Here is a 14,876-nt window from a genome sequence, read left to right on the forward strand (position 1 = left end):
GTAAGGTAAGTGTCAATTTTTTTAAATTCAGCAGCTGCCGTATTTGTAGCTACTGAATTAAAAAAAAAAAAACGGCGGAACCTCCGCTATAAGTGGTTAAAAATTGTCTACAATTTTTATTAATTTTTTTTAGCGGTTGTATTTTTTGGGGACCTATTTAGGATAGTTTTTTTTTCTTTTGTTGGACATATTTAATCAATATTTATTACTGTCATTTTAGATTTTTGTTACTTTTTTCACAGTCTTATTTTTTCACTGTTTTATTCTCTTTCGGTAAAAAAAAACTTAAAATAATGAGGCTAATGAGGGACTGTTTTTTGGCACAAGAGCAAGCCTGGGATAGGTGAAAAAAGCTTCTGTAACCTCCATGTGCCATTTAAAACCCATCATACTCCCGAAAGGGGCACCAAAGAAAATCTTAATTTCATCTTCTCCATTGACTTCAATGCATTTTGCCAAAATGGCAAAAGTTTACCCAGCCAGATTTTTGCAAAAATTTTAAGTCAATAAAACTCACTCCTGAGTCGGCATAGAAGTACGATTTTTACATTAGACTGGGAGTGTACATGTAATATTTGATGTGTTTTTCCAGATTGCACAGAGAGTGTGCCAGAAATCTCCTAGCAGAAGTATAATCACAGTAATCGGATACTAAAACACAATAAATGATCCTTCCATGGCGTGTGCTCTGTTCACAGGACCCTCAGGATTCTTCCCTGTCATTTGTATCCAATTAAAGATCTGCGATAAATGATGACAACAGCGGTCATTTGTTTCACTGATCTGCTTCGCTTCTTTCATCCCCTCTTTAAGATGTCAGGAAAATCGACTTGTCCAATTCCCTTTTATTTACCGTAGTGTAGGGGATTAAGACCCTGGAGGATGTCCACATCTGTACTGAGGACGGTCTGAGCTGCACATCTGTATTGTGGGAATGTCCACAAACTTCTCACATTTCAGTCTGTTTTTCACAAAGTTTTAAAAAAGGGGGCTCCAGTCTTTCAAGAGTTGCTTCCCATCATGTTCACTACACTTTTCTTCCCACCATGTTCAGTACCATTTAACACATTTTTCCGAAATTCAAAAATTCGGAAATTCAAAAATCCAAAAATCCAAAATTCCGAAATTTGAAAATCCAAAAATCTAAAAATTCAAAAGAACGAAAATCCGAAGATAAGAACGGAAATCTGAAGATTAGAAAACCCAAAAATTTGAAAATCTGAAAAAATAACTAACTAATAATAACTATTACTGGAAGAAATAAAGCTGCGCCACATTAGATAAACACTGTTGGAAAAAAGTCTATATATAGAGACACTTATACATTGAATTAGTCCATAAATAGCAATCTTCAATATAAACGGTAAATATGTGTCCTCTGTTGGGTACACTCATGCAGATACGCCACACCACCACAGTGACAGGTAAACCATATAACTGAAGTGATCCCTTCACCGATAAATCAAGCCGCTTACCAGAGGGCAAGCAAACTGTGCGTTTGGCTATAACCCAGCCGCGACCTTTAAATCTCGGAATCCCAGGGGAGAAGCAGCTCTCGGAGTGTGATACTCTCCAGACGCGTTTCGTCATTAACAGACGCTCTCACCCCCATTGAGAACGTCTGTTAATGACGAAACGCGTATGGGAGGACGCGCAGTGACGTCACCACGTTGAGGAGAAAGGGCTCCTGTATACTTGCCGACTGGCATTTCATTCATTACAACGCTGTTTTTATCGCAATGTTTGTGAGTACATTTCCTTTGTACTTTTAATAAATGTTTTTTACTTAACTGAATTACGCTATGGTGCATCCCTTTTCTTATTCTATCATTGGGCACTTTGGAGAGTATCGCACACAGAGTTCCTGAGAGCTGCTTCTCCCCTGGTATTTCGAGATTTAAAGGCTGCGGCTGGGTTATAGCCAAATGCACAGTTTGCTTGCCCTCTGGTAAGCGGCTTGATTTATCGGTGAAGGGATCACTTCAGTTATATGGTTTACCTGTCACTGTGGTGGTGTGGCGTATCTGCATGAGTGTACCCAACAGAGGACCCATATTTACCGTTTATATTGAAGATTGCTATTTATGGACTAATTCAATGTATAAGTGTCTCTATATATATATAGACTTTTTTCCAACAGTGTTTATCTAATGTGGCGCAGCTTTATTTCTTCCAATCTTTGTCTGTGTATCGCACGCTTGCTGCAGCCTCCTGTGTTTTTTTTGTTTTTTTTGTGTTTGTTTTTTTTGGTTTGTTTTATTTTGGATTAGCGCAGTTTTTTTTTTGCTTTATTTCTGTACTTCCTAATAACTATTACTAACTATTAAATTATAGGTATTGGAATTGCACTTCAAATTTGGCTGTTAGTGAACGTAATAAATACAAATGTATCCAAAATAGTGAATGCTGCATCTAAACGAATGGAACGTAACTAATAAATAATAATAATAAACTTTTTATTATTATTTATTATTATTAATTTGTTACGTTCCACCTGTTTAGATGCAGCATTCGTTATTTTGGATAATTCATAACTTCTGATAACTTTGTTTAAATTTAATATTTACCGTAGTCATTATTAGTTAGTTAGTATTTCAGATTTTCATTCTTATTTTCGGATTTTCGTTCTTTCAAATTTTTCGATTTTCTTTCCTATATTCAGATTTTTGAATTTTAAATTTTTCAGATTTTCAAATTTCTGAATTTTCGGATTTCAGAATTTCCAATTTTTTTTCAAATTTTTAAATGTACGAATTTTCAAATTTACGAATTTTGATCATAATGAATGACTTGAAAAAAAAAAAAATAAAAAAAAAAAGAACAAATGAAACAAACACATTTTTTGTTAGTGCACAAGTTTATTAAAGTGTATGTAAAAACCTAACATTATTAAGTGAAATAGTGCTGTACTGCCAAATAAAATGTGTTGTGTATATAGTTACATAGTTAGTCAGGTTGAAAAAAGACACAAGTCCATCCAGTTCAACCACAAAAAATAAAAAAACAAAAATAAAAAACACAGTAAAATCCTATACACCCAACTCCATTCCCACAGTTGATCCAGAGGAAGGCAAAAAACCCCAGCAGAGCATGATCCAATTTGCTACAGCAGGGGAAAAAATTCCTTCCTGATCCCCCGAGAGGCAATCGGATTTACCCTGGATCAACTTTACCTACAAATCTTAATACTCAAGTTATATTCTGTACATTTAGGAAAGAATCCAGGCCTTTCTTAAAGCAATCTACTGAGCTGGCCAGAACCACCTCTGGAGGGAGTCTGTTCCACATTTTCACAGCTCTTACTGTGAAGAAACCTTTCCGTATTTGGAGGTGAAATCTCTTTTCCTCTAGACGTAAAGAGTGCCCCCTTGTCCTCAGTGTTGACCGTAAAGTGAATAACTCAACACCAAGTTCACTGTATGGACCTCTTATATATTTGTACATGTTGATCATATCCCCCCTTATTCTCCTCTTCTCAAGAGTGAATAAATTCAGTTCCTCTAATCTTTCCTCATAGCTGAGCTCCTCCATGCCTCTTATCAGTTTGGTTGCCCTTCTCTGCACTTTCTCCAGTTCTCCTATATCCTTTTTGAGAACTGGTGCCCAAAACTGAACTGCATATTCCAGATGAGGTCTTACTAATGATTTGTACAGGGGCAAAATTATATCTCTGTCTCTGGAGTCCATACCTCTCTTAATACAAGAAAGGACTTTGCTCGCTTTGGAAACCGCAGCTTGGCATTGCATGCCATTATTGAGCTTATGATCAACTAAAACCCCCAGATCCTTCTCCACTACAGATCCCCCCAGTTGTACTCCCCCTAGTATGTATGATGCATGCATATTCTTAGCCCCCAAGTGCATAACTTTACATTTATCTACATTAAACCTCATCTGCCACTTAGTCGCCCAATTAGACAGAGCATTGAGGTCGGCTTGTAAATTGGAGACATCCTGCAAGGACGTTATTCCACTGCATAGCTTGGTGTCATCTGCAAAGACAGAAATGTTACTTTTGATCTCAGACCCAATATCATTTATAAATATATTGAAAAGTAAGGGTCCCAGCACTGAACCTTGGGGTACACCACTGATAACATTGGACCATTCAGAGTAAGAATCATTAACCACGACTCTCTGAATTCTGTCTTTCAGCCAATTTTCTATCCATTTACAAACTGATATATCCAATCCTGTAGACCTTACCTTACACATGAGCCGTGTGTGCGGAACTGTATCGAACGCTTTTGCAAAATCCAAATATATCACGTCCACAGCCACGCCTCTGTCCAGGGTTTTACTTACCTCTTCATAAAAGGAAATCAGGTTTGTCTGACAACTTCTGTCTTTCATGAATCCATGTTGTCTGCTGCTTAAATAGTTTTTTTCCTGCAAGAACTCATCCATGTGGTCTTTTATTAAACGTTCCAGTATCTTCCCAACTATAGAAGTTAGACTAACAGGTCTATAGTTACTTGGTAAAGACTTTGTTCCCTTTTTAAATATGGGCACCACATTGGCCCTGCGCCAATCCAGTGGTACTATTCCTGTCTTTAATGAGTCCCTAAATATTAGATACAGTGGCTTTGAAATGACAGAGCTCAACTCACCTAGGATCCGTGGATGGATGCCATCAGGTCCAGGTGCTTTATCCACCTTTATTCTGTCTAAATATTTCTGGACCTTATCACTTTTGAGCCATTGTGGATTTGGGGCTGTGTCACTCCCACCCCCATTTTGGACATGAGCTCCCCCATGCTCCATTGTATACACAGAGCTGAAGAAAACATTTAATAAATTTGCCTTCTCTTTGTCCGCAGTCACCCACTCTAGATTATTTTGTAAGGGGCCTACATGCTCAGACTTCACCTTTTTACTATTAATATATTTAAAGAATTTTTTGGGGTTTGTCCTACTATCTTTTGCAATCTGTCGTTCGTATTGAATTTTTGCTTCCTTGATTTCCTTTTTGCATATCCTGTTATATTCTTTGTAACATTTAAACAACACTAGTGTTCCTTCATTTTTATATTTTTTAAAAGCTGCTTTCTTTTTGTTTATAGCTTTTTTAACTTTGACCGTGAGCCACATAGGTTTTATTTTTAGCCTTTTAAACTTATTGCCCATGGGAACATACTTTGCAGTGAGGTTCCACACAGTCTTTTTGAAGAATTCCCATTTCTGTTCTGTGTTCAGCTGTGCCAATAGTCCCTCCCAGTCCAAGTCCTGGAGAGCAGCCCTCATCCTTGGAAAATTACTCTCTTAAAATTTAGTGTTTTAATATTTCCTGTATGTATTTCTTGCTTATAGTTAATATTAAATGAAATCGTGTTTTATCCTGCAAGGTCAACAAAATTACTGGTACATAAAATAAATACCACCTGTTCAACTTAAATGAACACAGAGATGTGCAAATCCGCAAACTTGTATATCATGCAAAGCAGAAATAAATGACATATTTGTGTAGCACCTGTGTACTTTTGTATAGGTGCTATGTTTAAATTTAGTGGGAGAATGAGAGAGTTATGTTGCTCTCATTCTTTGATTTGTTCAATTTGTCTGTCGCCAAATCTGGATTGTCCTGTGGGTCAGTCCGAGCTCCAGAGATGCAGTTTCATCTCTGGGCGGCAGGTGGCGTCAGAGGGGTCCAGACGAACCATCAGGGATCTGGGTGACCGGACACTGACAGGGTACATTTAGACTGTCAGACGGTAACCCCAAAAGACATACTGGAAGGATTCGCTCTATCGTTCACAATTTCAGCACTAGGCCTGTGGCAGAGGCCTCATCTAACATCTCAATTTAATTAGAGCCAAGTCGGTGGCAGAGACTTGTTCCTCCCAGAAGCTTTAAGTGGCGCTCTGGCTGCCAGGCTTGTGAGAGAGGACTGTCCAGGGGCACTTTACCCACTCGGCTGGAGTGGCGACGTAGACTAATACGATTACAGAGGGCAGGACTGCCTTTACTATCCATAGCCTGATTCTGTGAAGTTGCTCTTCCTTCACCAACCTATCCTGTCTACCTCAAGTTCGTATGTTGGTCGTGTTTGACCAGAGAATAAAGCATTGAAAACTAACGGTCCTGGACATTCTATTATTGCTCCGAACACTATTATCACCCCTAGACACAGCAAAGAGGTAACTTAAATACGCCGATCCCAAATCTAATCAGCGGCTATTCCGGGGGTAGCGCTACATTTGCAACTTCAAGTGAATAATGTACAGGGTGCAGATCCACAAGGAGAATATATATAATATTGTGCCCCCCTGACCCTGGCCGGGGGTCGGGGGGGGGCATAATATTATGTATATACCACTCCAAGCCCGAGTGGTGGAACTCAAGGGCCTGGTTGCAAGTGCGACCATTGCGACCCTGGTAGTTCAGCCACTGGTATTAGTATTTTTTTTTTTTTTTTTTTTAACATTTAATTATTATTTTTTTTTTTACAATATTATTTTTTGCAATATTTCTTTAGGAGCCCCATTGGGGACTTTGGGGAGATATCAGGGGTCTAAACAAACCTCTGATGTTTCACATTTGAGACAGAGAAAGGAGGGCACAGCTCTCCCGCTCTGCAGCCTCAGCTGCACAGAATGAATGAACAGGAATAGCTCTGTACAGAGCTTTCCGTTCATTCACAAACTGAAACATAGTAAACCCAGTTCACTACATTTCAGTTATGAATGGAGAGAGTCAGTGATCAGTATGGATCACTGACTCTATTCATTCAGACAAGAAAGGGGCCGGCAATTGACAAAAATTTACCATTTCCTTCTCTGCTCTCCATCCTGACTGCGTCCCCCACAGAAGCCAGTGAGAGAGTGGAGGGGGGAACCTGGCAGAGCTGCAGGGGACAGGGGGGGGCTGGGGGCAAGGCTGGACTGGGACAGAAATTTGGCCCAGGACTTCATCCAGACTGGCCCACTTTGACAGGTCTCTCCCATGGGGGCTGGACAACTCCCGCACCCCCCCCCCACCCAAGCCCCTCTCTTCCTTCACTAGCCGTTCTACTTTATTAGAATAGAACGGCTGGTACTGGTACTCTTATAGGCAGTACCAGTGGGGAAGCTAGACATTATTTTACCCGGGGCAAAGAATCATTTCGGTGCCCCCCCTTATGGGACAAGATTAGGCAGAAGTAAGAAACTCCCAGGCCATAGCTGTTGAGTCAGCTGTCTGTCCCCTCCCCCATGCTCCTCTGGTCCTCCCCCTGCCTCTTTGTTCCCCTCAGGTGAGTGCTGCGGGGAGGGAGAGGAGGTGAGCGCTGCAGGGAGGGAGAGGAGGTGAGCGCCTTGGGAAGAGAGAGACAGAGGAGCAGAGGGGGGCAGCAGTCCGCTGTCACTGAAGCCGGCCTACTGAGCCACCGGCCCACCGGGAAACTCCCTGTAGTCCCTGGCTGGGGGAGAGCACAGAGGATTAGAAGAGAGGGGAGCGACGGGCAATCATTAGGAAGCTGGATAGGAGGGGCAGCAGGGGCGGCAGCATATAGAGGAACCGATCCCCCTCCCTCCTGAAGCTGCTTAATCCCTGCTGGGGATGTGGAGGTGAAGTTGGCATTCAGTGGCTGTAGGAGGGAGGGGATTGGCTCCTATATATGCCACCGCCCCTTCTATCCAGGTGTACTGGGGGCCACAGCGGCCCCCTGGAGCATGGGGCTGGGTCGCAATTGTGACCCCTGCAACCAATGTAGATACACCCCTGATCATATTGAAAATGGCATTTTATTTCGATGTGCGTCAACTTGAAGTAAAGAAAACTTCCACCTAATTGCAAGTATTATGCCATATCGGCTCAATTCCTTGTTTCTGGTGTGACATTTCGTTGGTGGAAAAAGGAATGTGTGCTAGACACACCTTTTACATCCAAGGATTTGCTGCTCAATTGTACCTTCTGTGGAGGGACAATTGGTAGATTATACAGCATTCCATTTCTCCAAAATGGACAATATTAGCACTGTTAGGGGAAATTTTCTAAATAAAACTTGACATTGTTTAGAACTTAAGCTGTGTTTATAAACTAAGCCCACCGCTGAGTGACATGGCTTTGTTTGTCCCCAAAGCCACGTGATCCCAATGTCAGCTCTGACTCTGTGATGGGAATAAAGGACTTTGTGTTTCTTTTCAGATATACTCAAAAAATGTAAAGACATAAGTTTAACCATTTCAGCCCTGGACCATTTGGCTGCCCAAAGACCAGACCACTTTTTACAATTTGGCACTGCACTGTTTTAACTGGTAATTGCACGGTCGTGCGACGTGGATCCCAAACAAAATTGACGTCCTTTTTTCCAAAAAATAGAGCTTTCTTTTGGTGGTATCTAAACAAAAATAGAGACAATTTTGAAAAAAAAGCAATATTTTTTACTTTTTGCTATAATAAATATCCCCAAAAATATATACATTTTTTTTTCCTCAATTTAGGTTGATATGTATTCTTTTACATGTTTTTGGTAAAAAAAATCGTTTGGTTTGATTGGTTAGGATTGGTTTGCTCAAAAGTTATAGCGTCTACAAAATAGGGGATAGTTTTATGGCATTTTTATTATTACATTTTTTTTACTAGTTATGGCGGCGATCTGCGTTTTTTGTCGTGACTGCGACATTATGGCGGACACATCTGACACTTTTAACGCTATTTTTGGACCATTGTCATTTATACAGCAGAGAACAGGTAAGATGGCGCAAAGATCAATCGGGCATAGTCTCTATATAAGAAAAAGTCCAATACTATATACAGGGCAGATCTGATGAAACAGCGGAAGCTGTGAAACGCGTCATCTCATTGGTCCGAATTACTCCTACATCACTTCCGGTTCTGGTCCCGGCTCTCCGGAGGTTGCTGCTACTACATGACACGCATTTTTGCCAGCCCTAGGATCCCCTTGCAGACACTCCATCCCTGCCTGATCCTCTGGGACAAAGCCATCCATCCAACGGACCGCAGAATGACTCCGGACCCTTATATACTTATATGCCCATGTATGCCATCGTCTTGTGAGTAGTCATTTGGCTGTTTGTGTTGTCATAATAAATTACACTTTTAAGGCCCCTTTCACGCGATCGGACCGTTCAGGTCTGCCTGTCAGTTTTGATGGCGGACCTGAACGGCCGCTCCATGCAGTCCTATGGAGCGTCGAATGTCAGCGGAGACATCCGTCCCGATCCAATCCGCTAAAATCGGATGGATGGCGATACGTCCCCATCCGTCCATGGCGGATCGGATCGGGTGAGATCTGATGAAAACGGACATTCTATACGTTTTCATCAGATCTCCCCATAGGACAAGCCCAAGCCCCTCCCCGCTCAGTGAGCAGAGAGGGACTTGTCATCCGCCGGCTCAGCGGAGATCAGCGAAGAGATCTCCCGCTGAGCCGGCGGGAGCTGGCGGATACTTCGCTTCTTGCTTTTCTCCAGATTTATACACTGATTACTGTATAAATGTGACTGGCAGGGAAGGGGTTAACCGCTAGGGGCAGGGAAGGGGTTAAGTGTGTCTTAGGGAGTGATTCTAACTGTTAGGGGCGTGGCTTACTGTGACACATCACTGATCACTGCTCCCGATGACAGGGAGCAGACGATTATTGTTGTGTCACTAGGCAGAACATGGAGATGCCTTGTTTACAAAGGCATCCCCTCGTTCTGCCGTTTCGTGACCCGATCGCGGGACACCGGCGGACATCGAGTCCGCAGGTCCCGGGGGGCACGGTCACAGAGACCGAGGCGGGGGCGCACGCGCTAGGCGGCAGATTCAAAGCAACTTATGCTTTGCCTGCCCGTGCCATTCTGGTGACATATAAGTGTGTGAGGCAGTCGGCAAGCGGTTAAAAAAAGTAAGTTCCCTAACTCTCTAAAGCCACTTGTAGCCCACTGAACCCTTAGAAACCACCCAACCCACCAAATTTTTTCCAATTTTTCAAACTGACTCAATGCATTTTGCTGAAAAGGTGGATTTTGTCATGATTTGTGCTGAAATATCAGTAAAGCACAAAAAAAAAAAACACTCCATCCTCAATACCGATAACTGAACACACCCGTCGCTGGTTCCGCCGCATCCAGGACAGTTCTTTCTGTGTCACAGCAAGCAATGAATGCAGGGTTAACTAACCAACAGTGATATCAGCACCTTCAATCTGTGCTGGCGCTGGCAGCTCAGCAGCAGAACGGGCCAACACCCTCGCTGGTCGTGTGACCTCACACATTATGAGCCCACCAGGGACTGCGAGGCCTCGATCTGTTCCAGCACATGTGCTTTCTTGCTGCGAGATTTGCTGGGCTGCAGCTTGTGTTCTGGAAGGTTAAGCATTAACCCTTCCGCCGTGTAAAAAAAAAACCTTCGGCCCTGAGCCCCACATCCCGCTGGCTGTGCTGGGAGTGCGGCAGTTAAGCGGAGCTCTGTAAATAAATACGGCTCTGGAAATGTTTTGAAAGCTTGGGACCTTCCCCGTGAAGGTGTCAGTTCTGCTCCCTGGGTGCCTGCAGCATAGAAGGGAGGCGAAACGTGCTTGTCCTTGTATAACCTTTATCCGAAGCACATTAAATATGCTTTCGGTCCCCTCAGCGCCATATAATGCCAAACCTTCCCGCTGACTTCAGGGTGGTCAGAATTCTCCGGGTACACGATGATTCTTTACACTTTGCAATGATGCCACAGAGGATTCACAGACCTTATTCTCCATACTAACATTTTCCAAAGCAATTCTTACTGAAGGCTAAGTCTTTCCAAAGTCCAAGGAAACCTGTCAGGATTGGCACTGTAGTTGCCGACTTGTTTTTAGAAGGTGAAGGGGACAACGACGTAATCTTGGCCCTAGCTCCATGCACCTGTAAATGATGCCTTAGGATGGTTCTCCTGTCCCTTGGCTTTACCTTATTCTGTCCGCTGCTACTTAGAAACCTAATTTAAAATTACATCTTCACCTATTTATAAAGCCAGGGCCGATCCTAGGCAGGGTGCTCACAGTGCTCCGCACCCAGGCGCCACAGAGATGGGGGCGCCGAAGCTCCAAAGTGCTTCCCTTCCTCCTTCTTGTCTGTGTCCAGAGGCGAAGCACATGTAGCGTGTTCTGCGGTTCCCCATCTTGCTTGTTCTCTCCGCTGGCAACTGACAAGAGCGCATACCTCCCACTGATCGGGGACACCTGCTCTGAGGGTCTCTGATGGGGGACACCACTGTGGGGGGTTCTGATGGGGAACACCTGCTGGGGGGCACTCTGATGGCGGACACTAATGAAGACTTCTTAGGGGAGCATCTCCGTGTTTGAGTTGTAGCCATAGAAACATTTGTAATGGGGAGGAGTTGGTAAAGATGACCACGCCCATGTGGGGGCGCCAGCAATATTTCTGCACCCAGGCGTCTGTGACCCTAGGATCGGCCCTGTATAAAGCTGCCTGGAATATGCTTCCTATTTCCCCCATATTTGGATAGAGGTTGCCAATTTATTATTCTTATTATATAGGATTTATAAAGTGCCAACAGTTTGCACATCACTTTACAAAGGAAATTGAGATAGTACAGTTACAATACAATACAATACAACTGGTTGAGTTGATGGGGGAATCCCTCCCGTGTAGTTGTTGTGGGGGGCCAGAAGGTGGAGGGATTTGGGTCCAATGGAGAGACAGTTAAGAGGTAAGAGCGATGGGGATCTAGGTCAAAAAGAGGGACAGCAAGGGATCGAGGAATTTAGGAAGTGGAGGGACACAGGGCATGTGAGGCAATCTCATCAGTCTTTATGCATGTGTGATGTGCATCTCTCTTGGGTATCTGGGAGTATAGACCCTCACAAGGCAGTCTTCAGACCTCCAATAGGTCTTATGGATCAGGAAATCCTAAATTCATCTGCTAAAAAAGGGAACATATTTGTATATACAGTGGAACCCCCCGATTGCGAGTAACGCGGTTAACAAGCGTTTCACAATACGAGCACTGCATTTTTAAATAACCTAACTCGGTTTGCGAGTGTTGTCTCGCAAAACTTGCAGGATTCAGGCCAAAGTGGTGTGCAGTACCGCGTTTGGCCTGAGGTGGGGGGTGGCGCCGGAGCCGAGCAGATCCAAAACAGAACTTCTTCTCCTCCACGCAAACTGAAAGACAAAAGCTGAGACTTCATGAACACCACCCACCAGCCTTGGACAGACCATTACCCCAAGCACTAAAGTCAAAAGTCTCGGAGTCATCTTTGACTCTGAGATGTTGATGGACGCACAAATAGGATCAGTAGTGAGCGGATCTCACCATCTCCTCTGCCTGCTGCGTAGACTCATCCCCTTCATCCCAGAAGAGGACATAGCAGTAGTAGTTGAAACAATCATCAATTCCCGACTCGACTACGCAAACTCCCTCTACATAGGACTACCTAAATACCAGATTTCGCGCCTACAAGTCGTCCAAAACATGGCAGCCAGACTGGTAACAGGAAAAAAAATCTGGGAATCCATCACCCCTTCCCTGAGGACCCTTCATTGGCTAACCATAAAGGATCGGGTCACATTCAAGACCCTCTGCCTCACCCACAAGTGCACACAAGGAAATGCTCCTCAATTCTTGTGCGAGAAAATAAAACACTATACCCCCAATCGCGTTCTCTGATCAACCAACCAAAACCTCCTCCACATCCCCAAGTCCCACTACAAATCGAAGGGAGAATGAAGATTTGCAGTCCAAGGACCACGGTTATGAAACTCTCTACCCACAAACATCCGCATGGAGGAAAACCATTGGGCCTTCAGGAAAAAAAAAAAAGACCCACCTCTTCTGAAGGATCAGGATGACACTGAATGGAAATAAGCGCTTTGAGGCGATTTAGTTCGCATTTGCAGCGCTATACAAGTTATTCACTCACTCACTCACTCAGCCAATACTCCGTTCCCGAGCCTTTCCGAGGTTTGCAGAGGTCAGCCGAACTGTCCTCGCGCCTTTCCGACTGTTTCCAAGGCTCTCTGGCGCCCCCCCCCCCCACCTCTGGCCACATGCAGTATTGCATGCCATTGAAGTCAATGCGGAACTAATTATTTTCGTTTCCATTGACTTCAATGGGGAAACTCACTTTGATATGCAAGGTCTTTGGATTATGAGCATTCTCCTGATTATGCTCGTAATCCGAGGTTCCACTGTAGTTTTTATATTTCACTGGTCCTACTGGGAAAAAAACACAAGCTGTGTAATGTTGCCAGGCTCAGTGTTTTAGTTCATGGTCTGATTGTTTTATCTTCTTGCACATTTCTGCAGATAGTGAGAATTCTCTTTGAAGGATAAGGGAACTATAGTAACAGTGTGTTTACGCATCACTTTACAAAGCAAAGGGAGAGACAGCACAGTTACAATACAATACAATACAACTGATTGTGTTGATGGGGGAATCCCTACCGCGTAGTCATTGTGTTCTTCCGGTGGGGGAAGCCGTCCCCGCCAGTAGAGCACTAGGAAAAATCGATTGATCAACTTGGGTACATTCAGCATGTACATACATGGTTCGAATCTCGGCCGGTCTACGGAACTGGCCGAGATTTAAATTCGCTATGGCCGGCTCTAGACCGCTTTAGACTGTTTCTAAAAGTTTAAACCACCCTAAATAATTTTCACATTTGTCCCCTGAGGCACCAGCATTGGATTGTGGGATGTGGGGGGATCTGGAGTATAGTAATGCCTTGTACACACGGTCGGACTTTTGACCATGCAAAAGTCTGCCGTGAGTCCGACGGAAAGATAGAGAACGGGTTCTCTATCTAATGTCCGTCGGACTTCCGAGAAAAAAGTCAGATGGAGGCTACACACGGCCGGACTTTCCGAGAAAAAAAGCTGTCGTCACCCAAGAGCTCCAAACGTTTCCCCAGAGGACGGGTGTCTGGAAATTTGTGTACCGGCCGGCACATCAGATTTGAGGCATTATTTTACTGCATGCTTGTAAGTGCAATACAACTTTTTAATACATTTTCTACTCATTTAATGCGCTATGTGGAGCTGTTATTGTTTTTTACATGGTGGGCATTTATGCTGGTGATCTGTAATCCCTTTTGGATGAGACCCAAGGTTAAGGATGAAATTTGTTTGAGCTGCGTGGCTGGAAGTGACTACCTATTATATGCTGTTCATGATCCCCTGTCATAAGGGATCGTGGTGATTTGGTAAGAAGCCAATTCATTGTTTGGTGGAGGATACATCACTTTTCTTTGGACACGTTTTCAACATATTCTGGAATTTAGCACAGAGCACGGGTGTTTAGCATTTCATGTGTTAAACATTTATGGACTTTATTTGCTATAATATAAACCCTTAATTCTTAATTTTTGCTTCATTTTAAGTTGATTAATTTGAACGCATATTTTTATTTAGTTTTTCATTTATTTTGATGTTCACTATTAATGTCATCACTGACTCACTGTTATCGAGGGGTATGAGAGTGCTCTATAGTGGCAATCAACCTCTCCTGTTTTGGTATATTAGTGAATTACATATACCATCATGCACTATTTATGTAAATTTTTGGGATAAGTTTAATTTTTTGTGATCTAAACACTTTTTTCACATGTTTTAGAGTTAGCGCGATTTATATTTTTCTCGAGAAAAAAAGCTTGTCTGACTTTTTTTTTACGGGAAAGTCCGCCGTGTGTACGAGGCATTAGAGCACTCTGTGTGGTCTGCCAGGTGGGGGTGGCTCTTGGGCGCACAAAAATATAATACACTAACCAAAATCTATCACTAGCAGCTTAATACAGGCCACCATGGTCCAGGAACACGGCCACACACCTAGCATGTGCTAGTCTATTATAATATATGTATAGCTGTACTCTTTGAGAGTCAAGCTCCACTACCATCTTCAATCAGGTACTGAGGATGGATCATAGACCCAACAGGAGTTCTTCCAAACCTGTCCACTT

Source organism: Rana temporaria, chromosome 10, assembly GCF_905171775.1.
Source record: "Rana temporaria chromosome 10, aRanTem1.1, whole genome shotgun sequence".
NCBI classification, from domain to species: Eukaryota; Metazoa; Chordata; class Amphibia; order Anura; family Ranidae; genus Rana; species Rana temporaria.